The 11715-nt window shown below is 47.3% G+C and overlaps 1 protein-coding gene across 1 annotated transcript in view; it reads right to left on the bottom strand.

Annotated features, from left to right (window-relative positions):
- Positions 1-11715, bottom strand: part of SYNE1 (spectrin repeat containing nuclear envelope protein 1) — a 326773-nt gene that overhangs the window by 54906 nt on the left and 260152 nt on the right. The window lies entirely within an intron of this gene.

Below are 11715 nucleotides of genomic sequence, written 5' to 3'. Positions count from 1 at the left end.
TCTGAGGACCTGGACTATATAAACAACAACAACAACAACAAAAAAACCTCTTTAAAGTATTAAAAAGCAAAAATGTCTTTGAAGACTAAGATGTGCCTGACCTAATTCATGGCACGTTCAACCACCTTCTATGCATGCAAATGTTGGACAATGAATAAGGATGACCAAAGAATCGATAGCTTTGAATTAATGGTGTTGGTAAAGAATATTAATATTAATAATTAATAATGCCATGGGTTGCCAGAAGAAAGAACAGATCTGAGTTGGAGAAAGTCCAGTGAGACTATTCCTCGGATGGCTAGCTTTCTGGTTAGCAGCTGGGTGTTTAAATGTGGCAGCCCCAGAGCTTCTTAGGATTGTGTAGCAGCCTTACCAGGGTTTTTACATGGAACCGAGACTAGAGGAGTTGTTCATAAAGGGCTTGTTTCCTTTCTACCCTTCTTTTAACTCTCTGATATAATCAACACAAGTTGGACTCCTTCGGGACAGATTCCTTGTGATGAGGGACTGTACATTTCTACTTTGTAATTTGGGGGTTTGAGATCTCCACATCTTGGTGTTTTGCAGAAAATGGGGAACTATTTAATTGCTTGGAAGAACACACACACACAAATGAAAAAACCCAAAGAAACCTAAAAACAAAAACTCAGAATACCACCACCAACATCCAGTTGGCATGGAATCACCCTAGCTCATTACAACGCTGTGCACTGCATTGCAGATCTGTTCTGCACAGGGTTTTCAGTGCCTGTGACCCTTCGGGGTTGATCGCCAGGCCTTTCTCCTAAGGCACCTCTATACAGATTCACACTGCCAACCTTCTGGTTAAGTGGGCCAACTATTTGCACCACCCAGGGACCCAAAGAGTCCCTGCTAAACAATTCTACTTAGTATTCCAAGTAAAATAACTTTATTTAAAATATTTTCATTCACCTTGTCTTTATCTGATTTATTAAATGTTGCCTGAAGCTTCTCCTCTCCGTCCAACATCTGCAAAGGGTCTCCTTACCACGCATTTAAATTCATTCATTCTTAGTTCAAAATTCACTCACAAACCTGATCCAAAGTTTCAAAGTACAATCAAAGTGGGATGCACTGTTTCCCCGGATACTGTATGCACCAGCCAAAGACATGGCAAGATTCAGTTGTTTGGTATAATATTGAGGGAGTTCCCATCGTCGGAGCAACTAGCGTGCAATGTGTCAAGGGCATTGTGACATGGAAATACTTGTTCATATAATCCATTAGAGACAAGTTCTTCTTTTAAACTAATGTGCAAATCTAGTTGAGTCCCTGAGGGTGACCTAGAAGTGTCTCTTCTTATTCATTTTTCTTAAAGTGTCTTTAAGTACAAATCGCAAAATGTCTATGAGTTGAGGGGGAGCAGATATGAACAGGGGTGGGGGTAGGTGGTGAATCCCCACCCGTGTTTCCTTTCTTTCAGGGAGCTAATTAACCTTGAGGTTGGCAGGACAAGGGACTCTTTTTAAGAGAGACATCCAAATTCGCCATTGCTGGTCCCCATGAACTCTTTAGAAGGAATCCTTGAGCAAATGTCACTGTAGTTTTCTTTGATCTGTCTTCTTAAGAAGTTAGCGCAACATTCTCTTGGAAGGCGTCCACGGCCACCGTTCAAGGCAAAGGTGTACCAGAGGCCACCTGGAAGCACCTATTTTGCATGCTAATCCTGGATGCCTGATCAATTTAGCAAGCCTGCTACTTCTGTACAGCCCTGCAGCTTACTGATCCTGTCACAGTCGATGCGCATCACAGGTCCTTGACCTTCCTTGGGAGGGATTCTCCTTAAAGCTGGCTGTCCAGCTTTGTAATATCGTCACACAACAAGCATGTCTCTAACTGTGTATCTCTCCCTGTCTACAGAAATCTATATACATAGCTATACAAGGGGCTTTCAACCCTCCCCCGTGCCCCCCAGGAAATACACAAAGGAAAAGCGAATGGCCTTGCCCCCAGGATCTTTTGGAAGCCCTTCCACATCGACTTAATCACATCTGTCTCTGTCTACACCGATACATTGGTTTTCTTCTGGCTAACATAGTAGCCCCATAAGCCCAAACCAAAATCAACTCAACTTCTAAGCGTCATAGGGCCAAAACGTTCTACTAATAATCCTCTTTGTCCCTAGAAATTGATTGAGGATTGATACTCTCTATTATGAGACCTGAAAACCTCTGCCATTTATTACTTGTACTCTAAAAGCTCATGAAGTGACTATCTGCACAGCACTCAGACTAACGATTTTAAATAGACATCTGTATACTTTGCACTTCTCTTTTGAAAGTCATGACCGTAGTCAGTGACTGCTGTTAATGGATAAACACAAACAAAAGCCACTTTCTCACCCACGAATAGAAAGGTATCCTTCAAGCCCCTGACCACTGGCGGAGTTGTTAGTTACTAGAGAAGCAGGCAGCTACAAAGCTGGTCACTGGGGGAGACGGACTCCCAGCGCCACCGGAAGCCTGGTCTTTCAGGAGCACAGGGGTGTCCTGAGTGTCTCTCCTCCTGAGTCTCTGCCCGTGGCTCAGTCTCTCTACGACAGCCATGCCCTCGCACGGTGCTTACAGTTCAGAGGCAACTGTAACACCGAGCCATAATACACCCCATTGGACTTGCATGCAGCTTCACATGCCCAGTAGGAAGACAGGAGAGGACGAACAAACAAAGCAATAAACAACTCCGAGAAGCCCGTGGCCCGCACTCTGCAAACACCAATCCTCTCCTCCTAACATTGGCACAAAGCAGTTATGGATTAAAACTTCTAGCCTCCAGCTTCCAAACGCCACGTCACATGAAAGCTATGCACAGCAGAAGGAACTCAAGGAGATGCCTGCCTTGTGACATCGCAGTTACAGTCTGGGAGGTCGGCGTCCATGTCCACACCGCTGTCCTCTGCCATCCTCGCAGCACACAGCTCCTTCGCCGCCACCATGAAGCTTTCACAGGTGCAAGCCAGGCTCAGTGGAGCCAAAGGCTATGGCTGGTGTGGGAAGGAGAGCTCCCCTTGGTAGGGTATTGAAAGAGGAAAATGTCCACGCCAGACAAATGTTGGTGGACTGACTGGATAACATGACACTGAGCAATGACAAGTGGTCATGTTTCTAAATAAAACCTACATTCACTAACATGTGCCAGGCTTGGTCTCCTGGAATGTGGGCCGCGGGTGCAAGAAGGGGAAGAAGCTCAAGCTAATCTGGCAGGGGGAGGCTCCCTCCAGATCTAAAGAAAGAGAGAGATCACACAGGGACCAGCTGCACACACCCTGTCCTTTATTCCCCAAGGACAGCCACCCCCGAGCGCAGGTTGTTTGTTAGGCTGGAAAGGAGATTTAGCAGAGACTGATCACCCCCAGCACAAACAAACATGTTAGTCCAAGTTCAGCAAACCCTAACTGCCCAACAGGAGCGGCTGCTTCTCCCACTGCGCTCTGCTAGCCCAACGGAGTAAGCCGGAATTGGGGGGTTGCTTGGGAAGGTGCAAAGGACAAAGATCCTCCAGGGACAAGTACCTGGTCTTTCTTTTAGGAAGAGGTCATTTGAGCAGGAAAAAAAAAAGTAGTAAAGGAATACATCCTATCTGCCCTGTACATATTTAAAGCCTTGGCCTTTTTAAAAATAACGATGGCAGGGGACAAAAGTAACACACTCAAGCTAAGATAAGATGTGTCTCTAGGTGTGGCTAGGATAATTTTTTAAAGTTTCTTTTCATTCGATTTGTGAGATTGCTGGTAGCATTTTTCGTGAATTTTAAGAGTTCCCAGTTTTTGGCACCAATCACTCAAAAACTCACTGCTATGGAGCCCATGCGGACTCCTTGGGAACCTATGGGACAGGGTAGAACAACACCTGTGGGCTTCCGATACTATAACTCTTTAGGGGAGTAGAAAGCCCCCATCTTTCTCCCATGGGTAGTCTGGTGGTTTTGAACTGCTGACCCTGTGGTTTGCAGTCCAGTGTTTAATCTGGCAGCCCAAATGGGTAATCTTAAATGTATCATTAACATTTTGTTTTCTTTTTTAAATCATTTTATTGGGGGCTCATACAACTCATCACAATCCACCCATCCATCCATTGTGTCAAGCACATGTGTATATTTGTTGCCATCATCACTCTCAAAATGTTTTCATTCTACTTGAGCCCTTGGTATCAGCTCACTTTTCCCTTCCCTCCCCATCCCCTCGCCCTCACAAACCCTTGATAATATATAAATCAGTATTACTTTGTCATGTCTTACACTGTCTGACATCTCCCTTTAGCCACTTTTCTGTGGTCCGTCCCCCAGGGAGGGGGTTCTATGTAGATCCTAGTGATCGGTTTCCCCTTCCTTTAACTCTTTATAGAGAAATCCATCTCCAGAAGCTAGTGCAGAAACGGTTCCGATAACAGAAGCCGTCACCCATGCTGTCTTCTGTCCTGTGCCAGGGTGCACCCCACGGCTTAGGTTTGAGAAGCTCAACAGACAAGTGAGTGAGGGTTGCATGCAAGGAACTCTCTAAGGTTCTGGGAGGACAGTGGTCAGCAAGATACCCAGACCAGCTGCCATCTGGTTGATCCTGACACGTGATGACCGAGAGGGTGTCCAGCAGGGCTCTTCTCCAGCGGACTTTCTTGACGGTGGCCTTTCTGAGGCAGTGCTACCCTCCTCAGACTCACACCTCCAACCTCGGGGGAGGAATTGAGACCTTAACTCGTCTTGCCACCCAGGAACTCTGGTCATCAGGACTCACACGCATAGGGAAGTTGGAAGAGCGACTTCGACCAGCTGGTTGTTGCCACTGAGAGAAATGCTAAGATGGAGAAGCACCGAGCCGCCTGGAGACACGAGAGAGCGTGGGGAAGGAGCCTGCCGGGTCACCAGGAGGCTGCCGAGTGAGTCTGAAGAGACGGTAGAAAGGAGCTGACCCTGAGGTGAGGAATCACTCGGGTCCCCGTTCTATGGTGAGGGACGATCTCTTTTCCGTCTTCACATCTCTACACGGGGCTTCAGAGAAGCCCAGCGGACTGCCTGGTTTGGCAAAGAGAATGTTACTGGAACCGGCCTCACTCTGGTGTGTACATATTATCTACGGCTGCTCTACTGCTCGGACAGCAGCAAAGTGGCCGCTTGACCTGCAAAGTCAAGACTGTTTACTAGCTGCGCTTTTACAGGAAAGGGTTGCCAGCTCTGACTCAGTAGTAACATGCGCCACGTTTCATGCTCAGCTGCCACTGAATACTCGTTTTAGAAGGATGTCCACTCCTCACTCATCTAAAGACCAGGAGGCCAGGTGAAAATCGGCATGATGCTGCCCCTGACCAGCGGATTTTGGCGGGGTAGGGGGTGGCCTGGGGAGTCTGGTATTCTCACTCTCCAATGCAGTAGCCAGGCGGCTGTTGAACACTTGAAAAGTGGCTACAAAGGACTCTCATGAAAATACAACTGGTTTCCAACTCTGTTAAATTTTAGTTTATTGAAATGGCTACAACAAACGAACAAACATTTGGTCAATGCCAACTTGCTGCAACCCTATAGGGCAGCGTAGAACTGCACTTGCGAGTTTCTGAGACTGTACCTGTTTACAGGAGGATAAAGCCCCGGACGCCACCACGGATCATGCCACAGAGAGCTAACATCTCACTGCCACTGCACTGATTCTGGCTCGGGGTGACTCCACAGGAGAGAGGAGAATCTCAGTCATAAATGTCGACAAAAGCAGGCAACCTCGTCTTTCTCCTGTGCAGCAGATGGTATGGTTGAACCATCGTCTTTGTGGTTAGCAACTCAATGCATAGCCCACTATCCCACCAGGACTCCCTCAATTCAAAACCAAACTTAACTGCCATCAAGTTGATTCCAACTCACAGAAGCCATATAGGACAGAGTAGAACTGCCCCTGTGGATTTATGAGACTATAAAATCTTTATGGGAATCGAATGGTCTCATCTTTCTTCCCTGGAGGGACTAATGGATTTGAACTGTGGACCTGGCAATTAGCAGCCCAATCAATAACCCAATAGGCCACCAGGGCTCTGACCAGGGTTTCCTAGTGGCTGCTCTATTGGAAAGAGCAGGTCTAGAAAGTAAAGAGACAAGACCATTATCTGCTGAGCCCTAAAAATAACTGAACAAATTGTGTTGCTCTAAAGACCTGACCACAGTTGGTGAAACTCATTCCCTCACTGCCATAGAGCAACTTCTGACTCATAAGGAGCCTCTAGGGCAGGGTAGAACTGCTTCTGTGGGCTTCCTAGACTGTAACTGTTCGTGCGAGTAGACAGCCTCATCTTTCTACCACTGAGAGGGTGGGGGGTTTGAACTGCTGACCTTGCAGTTGGCAGGTCAATACATAACCCCACGCCACTGGAGCTCCCAGTTGGTGCCACAGTCAGTTTAAAATTAAATGCCAAATACTTATGACTGTACTCAGAATGGCCTCAGCAAATCCACTTGCGATTCCAAGTTAATTTGAAACTATAAACTCAACTTGGATGCCATGGGTTTATTATCAGGGGTTCGGTTTTCTTTGTTTGCTTCTGTACCTGCAATTCAGAGGAGCGCATGTTTTGGTTAGCAGAGAGGATGTTCATCTGAAAATAATCTGACTGCCTTCAGAAATGACCTCTCTCATTCTGGCATGAGCACTAGCATAGCAAAGACCTATCCTCAGTCCTAGGCTAGGTTAGGCTCTGCTTTCATGAACTGGTGTGCATGACTTTGGAAGGGAGACCAGTAATTCATGGGACTGAATCATAGAAGTTTGATATCGCCACTGGTAGCTCACAGTTAAGAATAAACATGGGGCCTGGCTGTCCCTTCTGTGCACCGGTGAAGAGCAGATCAATCACCAAGCAGGTGGAAAGCAAATGTGATGGTCAATGTGTTTCCTGGGAGAAGAGGCTGAGAGACCATGAATCCATGGTGGTGTGCTATTCCAGGACAAACTGTGGTTGCTGTTTGGTGGCATTACATTGATCCCGAGGTTTAACAGAATGACGCGTGGCTCAGCCCTCCACCACCCTCAGAAATCAGTGATCAGCAAGCCATTTGGATTACGTACTTTGGAAGGAGGCAATTAGACATGGATAACATTCACACAAAAAAAAAATCCCCCACAGGAATTACGTCCGAGTCTGGTGCTATTTTAAGGAGCCCTCAGTGGTTGAACATCTGGCTGCTAACCCAACATCAGCGGTTGGAACCCACCCAATGATTCAGTGGGAATCTGGTTCTTGAAAGATTAGAGATGAGATAACATGATTGTGCTGCTCTATTATGTCACATGGGGAAGCTATGATTCAGAATGGACTCAATGACACATGGCAACAGCATAATAGAAAACAAGAAAACACCACCGTCCTCCAATTGATTCCGACTCAATGGTGCCCCCGTGCATGTTTGAGGCTGCAAATCTTTCTATGAGCAGAAGGGCTCATCTCCTCCTGCCAGCTGGCTGGTGGCTCTGAACTGATGAACTAGTGGTTAATAGTCCAATGTTCAATCTACTATGCCACGACGACTCTTCAACCGCATGATGCAGAGCAACCTACGTGTGACTGGAGTGTAGATATGTTTGATTGATTCAAGATTAGACATGTGCTCCCACTTGAATGCCCAACCAAAAGTGTTATTCATAAATATGACATTGAGGAGAAGACCCCACGGTCATACTTGATCGGGGGCGGGGGGTGGGGGGCACTAAGTGAGCTGCTTACAGCGAGATGATTGTAGCTGCTGTTGTGAGATGCCCGGAGTGGTTCTGACTCACAGTGACCTCATCTACAAAAGAAGGAGACGCTGCCCAGTCCTGTGCCATCCTCACAATTGTTCTTATGGTTGAACCCATTGTTGCAGCCACTGTATCAATCCGTCGTATCGAGGGGCCTTCCCCTTTTTTGCTACCCCTCTACTTGACCACGCATAGATGCCCTTCTACAGGGACTGGTCTCGCCCGAGAGCAGGTCCAAAGGATGCACTCTGGCTGTGGGTTCTTTGGCTAGTCCACTAAACTTAACTGAAAGCATCTTTGACAGAGTGCTTTTCCATTCTCCTTATCCTCGGGCCACCAAACACTGGGAATAAGCATTAGCTCATTGAACCGGCAGTGCACGTGGCAGTGCAATTCGATCTCCGAGTCATAATTTGACCCAGAGAATACCGGAGTGTTTGCAGTGTGGGTGGCTTCCCTGACGAGGATATTTATAGCACAGGAGGCTTCGATCTTTCTTCCTGAAGTAGAATTTGATTATCATGTTAGCAACGGAGAAATGAGGCTAAACAGACATTCGCGATTCTAAGGCTAAGTATAACAGTGAGGTTCGAATAGCTCTTATATGTCTAAATAGAGTGATTTTAGCGAAAACATGTTTCTCTCTCTTTGCAGAACCTTCGCTGGCACGTTTTTCTCATTGTTTTTCTGGTGTCTCACGTGTCTGGGTGACCACTTGGAAATCCTCGAGGGTAGAGATCTCGGGAACGTATCTCCAAAGTGTCTGTCTGTCTGTCCGTCTCTCTCAGGTGCTGCCATATTGTAAGTGCTTCACAGGCAGAAGGTTGGGAAATTAAGCAGCATAAATGAATAATAAGCCCTAACTTCTATTTCACGGAATTCTCCAGAGCAGGAAAAGGAAAGGGATTTGTTTGGTGCCAGGGGAGAGTCGTGGTCAGGAGCCGAGGCAGTGCAGTCCCTGCCACTCAGCACATGCAGACCATGAAGACACACATGAAACCTGGCTGCTCGTCACCTGCGCAAATGGTGTGCTTCAAAGGCCACAGCTATTTGGTGCTATTGTTAAACATGTTAAAAGCTGACAAGAGACATTTATTCAATTCAAAATCAAATTATAACCTCACCTTTTCCTAAACAATTAGCCCTGGTGGTGCACTGGTTACATGTAGGACTGTGAAGCACAAGGTCTGCGGTTTGAATCCACCAGCTGCTCCGCATGAGAACAATGAGGCTTTCTGCTCATAAAAAGTTACAATGTCGGAAACCCACCTGAGCAGTTCAATCCTGTCCTATGGGGTCGCCATGGATCAGAATTGGCTCAATGACAGTGAGTTTTTGAGACGCTTCATAAGTAAATAAGGAAGACCACAGAAGATTCGATGCCTTGGAACTATGGTGTGGTGACGAACATGAACTACACTGTGGATTTCCACAAGAACGAGCAAATGTGTCTGGGAAGGGGTATAATCAGAAGGCTGCTCAGAAGGGAGAATGGAGAGATGTCGGCTCATGTAGTTCGGACATGTCAGTGGGAGGGACTAGACTTTGGAGAAGAACATCATGCTCCATAGAGGGTCAGAGTTAAAAAAAAAAAAAAAAAGACATCCCTCAATGTGATGGATTGACATAGTGGCTGCAACAATGGGCTCGAACATGGGGCAGTGTTTTGGGCTGTGCTTGTATAGAGGGTCCTTATGGGTCGGAACCTAACAGCAGCAATAACAACAGCAACAACAAGACCTGCTTTGATCACGTCTTTGGAGAGAAGAAATACTAAATGTGTTTAAAATCAGCATTGGGAATGCCATGTCCCATCCACAGTGTCAGTGGGCCCACTGGTTTCACAAGGCCCTATTTCATGTCCAACTTTTAGGCAGAAAAATCACGGTAAAGAACCCAGATAAAAAAGAGCAGCGTTGTTGGACAGCTCCGATGTGGCTTGAATCCGAGCATCTGTCCCATGCTGACCCTACTGCTTTCCAGAGCTTCCCAGAGACTTCAATGCTCATTCCTTCAGGCTTGCACTGACCCTGTGTGATATCCAGGCATGCTGCTCTTGGTGCAAGTGGTGTGCAGTACAGGGAACACGGACAAGATCCCTGCCTGTAGGGTGTCTACCCTCCGAAATGAAGCAAAACTAAACAAAAGAAACTCCCTACCACCCATCAGTCTGACTCTCAGAGATCCTGGTGATGCAGGGCTCACAGATGGGGCTGGTATCTGCAAGGAGCAACAGCTGCTCTGTGGGACAAACGTGAGACTTTCTATGTCGGCAAAGTACATTTGGAAACCCACAGGGGGCAGTTCTACTCTGTCCAATGGGGCGGCTACCACATGAAATAAAGTCTAGCGAAATAAAGCACCTGCCTAGTCACTCCCTCTTTTATGTCAAATAGCACGCCGCACCATTCAATCCTGTCCCACCTGGGGCTGACAGGTGCTGCTGAGTGGGCTCTGGCTCACCGTGGGTCCATGCACCCATGTACACCAGAGAGCACACTGCCTGCAGCACAGTGCATCAAACACGGCTTTTCTAGCCCCAGTCTCAGCACTTCCATCCAATGACCTTTCCCGGAGAGGTCTGGGTAAGAGAACATGGGGCAAGGTACTGAGAGGAATCAGTCTTGAGGGATTGCTAACAGGATTCATTGGGCTTGCCATCCTGTTGAGCACAGAATCAGCCATCTCTGAAGCCATTTCTCCCTACCAGCCAAAGAGGAGCCAGGAGCGGAGTGGGTCGGTGGGAACCGGAGACCCCCTACACATTGATCCTCCTTGATCCAGGAGACAGTAGTGGTGCCAGAGGAATCCTAGAGGAGCAGCAAGAACCGAACCAAAAGTGAAGCAGGGGACAGCGTGGTGGACTTCCTAGTCCACGGAGCAAGTGAGGTTGAGGACTCTGGGGCAGGGGCTGGCTTGGGGGGTTGAGTGCCCCCAAGCACTTAACTGGAGGAGCTGAGCATGCTAACCCATAGAGCTGGAGCTGAATGAATTCAGGCTACAGCTGATGGCAGCATGGCAAGCCCTTTGGGTATTGATTGGCAGACCTCAAAGAGCTTTCTAACATGCCTGAGCAGGGCGGGTCAGACAGAGGCTTAGGGCCTGCCTTCGGGCACAGCAGAGAAGAAAGTGTTCTGACTGTATCTGTGAGCGCTTTCTGTGAGTCCTATGTGGGCACTGCACGGAAGCCTCAAACCCAGCGGAGAAGTAGCATGCAGGACAAGCAGAGTACCATGGAAGAAACCGTTTGTGTCCAAATAGGGTTAAGAAGGATGGAGGGAGGAGGCATGTCAGACCCCTGCCTGGTGGCAGTCAGCCTTGGGGGCCAGAAGAGGTCAGATGTGTGCCCCCCCCTCCCCCCTTGTCTTTCACTGCCCACTTCTGGGCCATCTTCATCCTTGTTCCTAGGTGTCAGCCCATTGCTGCATAATGAAGATTCGCATATGCATCTGTTTTTCTTCTTTATTTTCTCCCCTTTTGCTCCATTGCCCATTTGCAACAGAAAGGGAATGCAATGTTCCCTGGAGGCAGACAGAGTTCTCCTGAGAAGCTCAGTGTTGATTAAAGTAATGTAGTCCTTCATCTTTACACACAGCAGAGCCACAGTAATCACTGGAAAAATCATTTAAATTCAAAAGATAGTTAAAAATATGGTAACATGCCTCTAGCTATGGAGGTCAACGCACCCTTCACAGGGATTGCTGATCGCACTTTCTTCCATGATGGGGCCTCGAACGCCCGCCCAGGAAGCCCCCAAACCAAGGGGGGAACATCGAAACAGAAAGAATTTGCTCTTGGAAATGCATTTTGTCTGCACATGACTCTCTCAACAAACTGCAAACACCGTGCAACTTAGGAAATAAAGCGAGAGAAGCTTTTTGGTGTTTTTTTTTTTTATATTGTGAACTATTTCTTTCTTTTTTTAATAATTAAATCATTTCATTGGGGGTTCATACAACTCTTATCACAATCCACACATCCATCCATTG

This window comes from Echinops telfairi, unplaced genomic scaffold (genome assembly GCF_000313985.2).
Source record: "Echinops telfairi isolate 266 unplaced genomic scaffold, ASM31398v2 ScPeMD7_3533;HRSCAF=4204_0, whole genome shotgun sequence".
In the NCBI taxonomy this organism is placed as follows: domain Eukaryota; kingdom Metazoa; phylum Chordata; class Mammalia; order Afrosoricida; family Tenrecidae; genus Echinops; species Echinops telfairi.
This window is presented reverse-complemented; position numbering and strand designations above follow the sequence as displayed.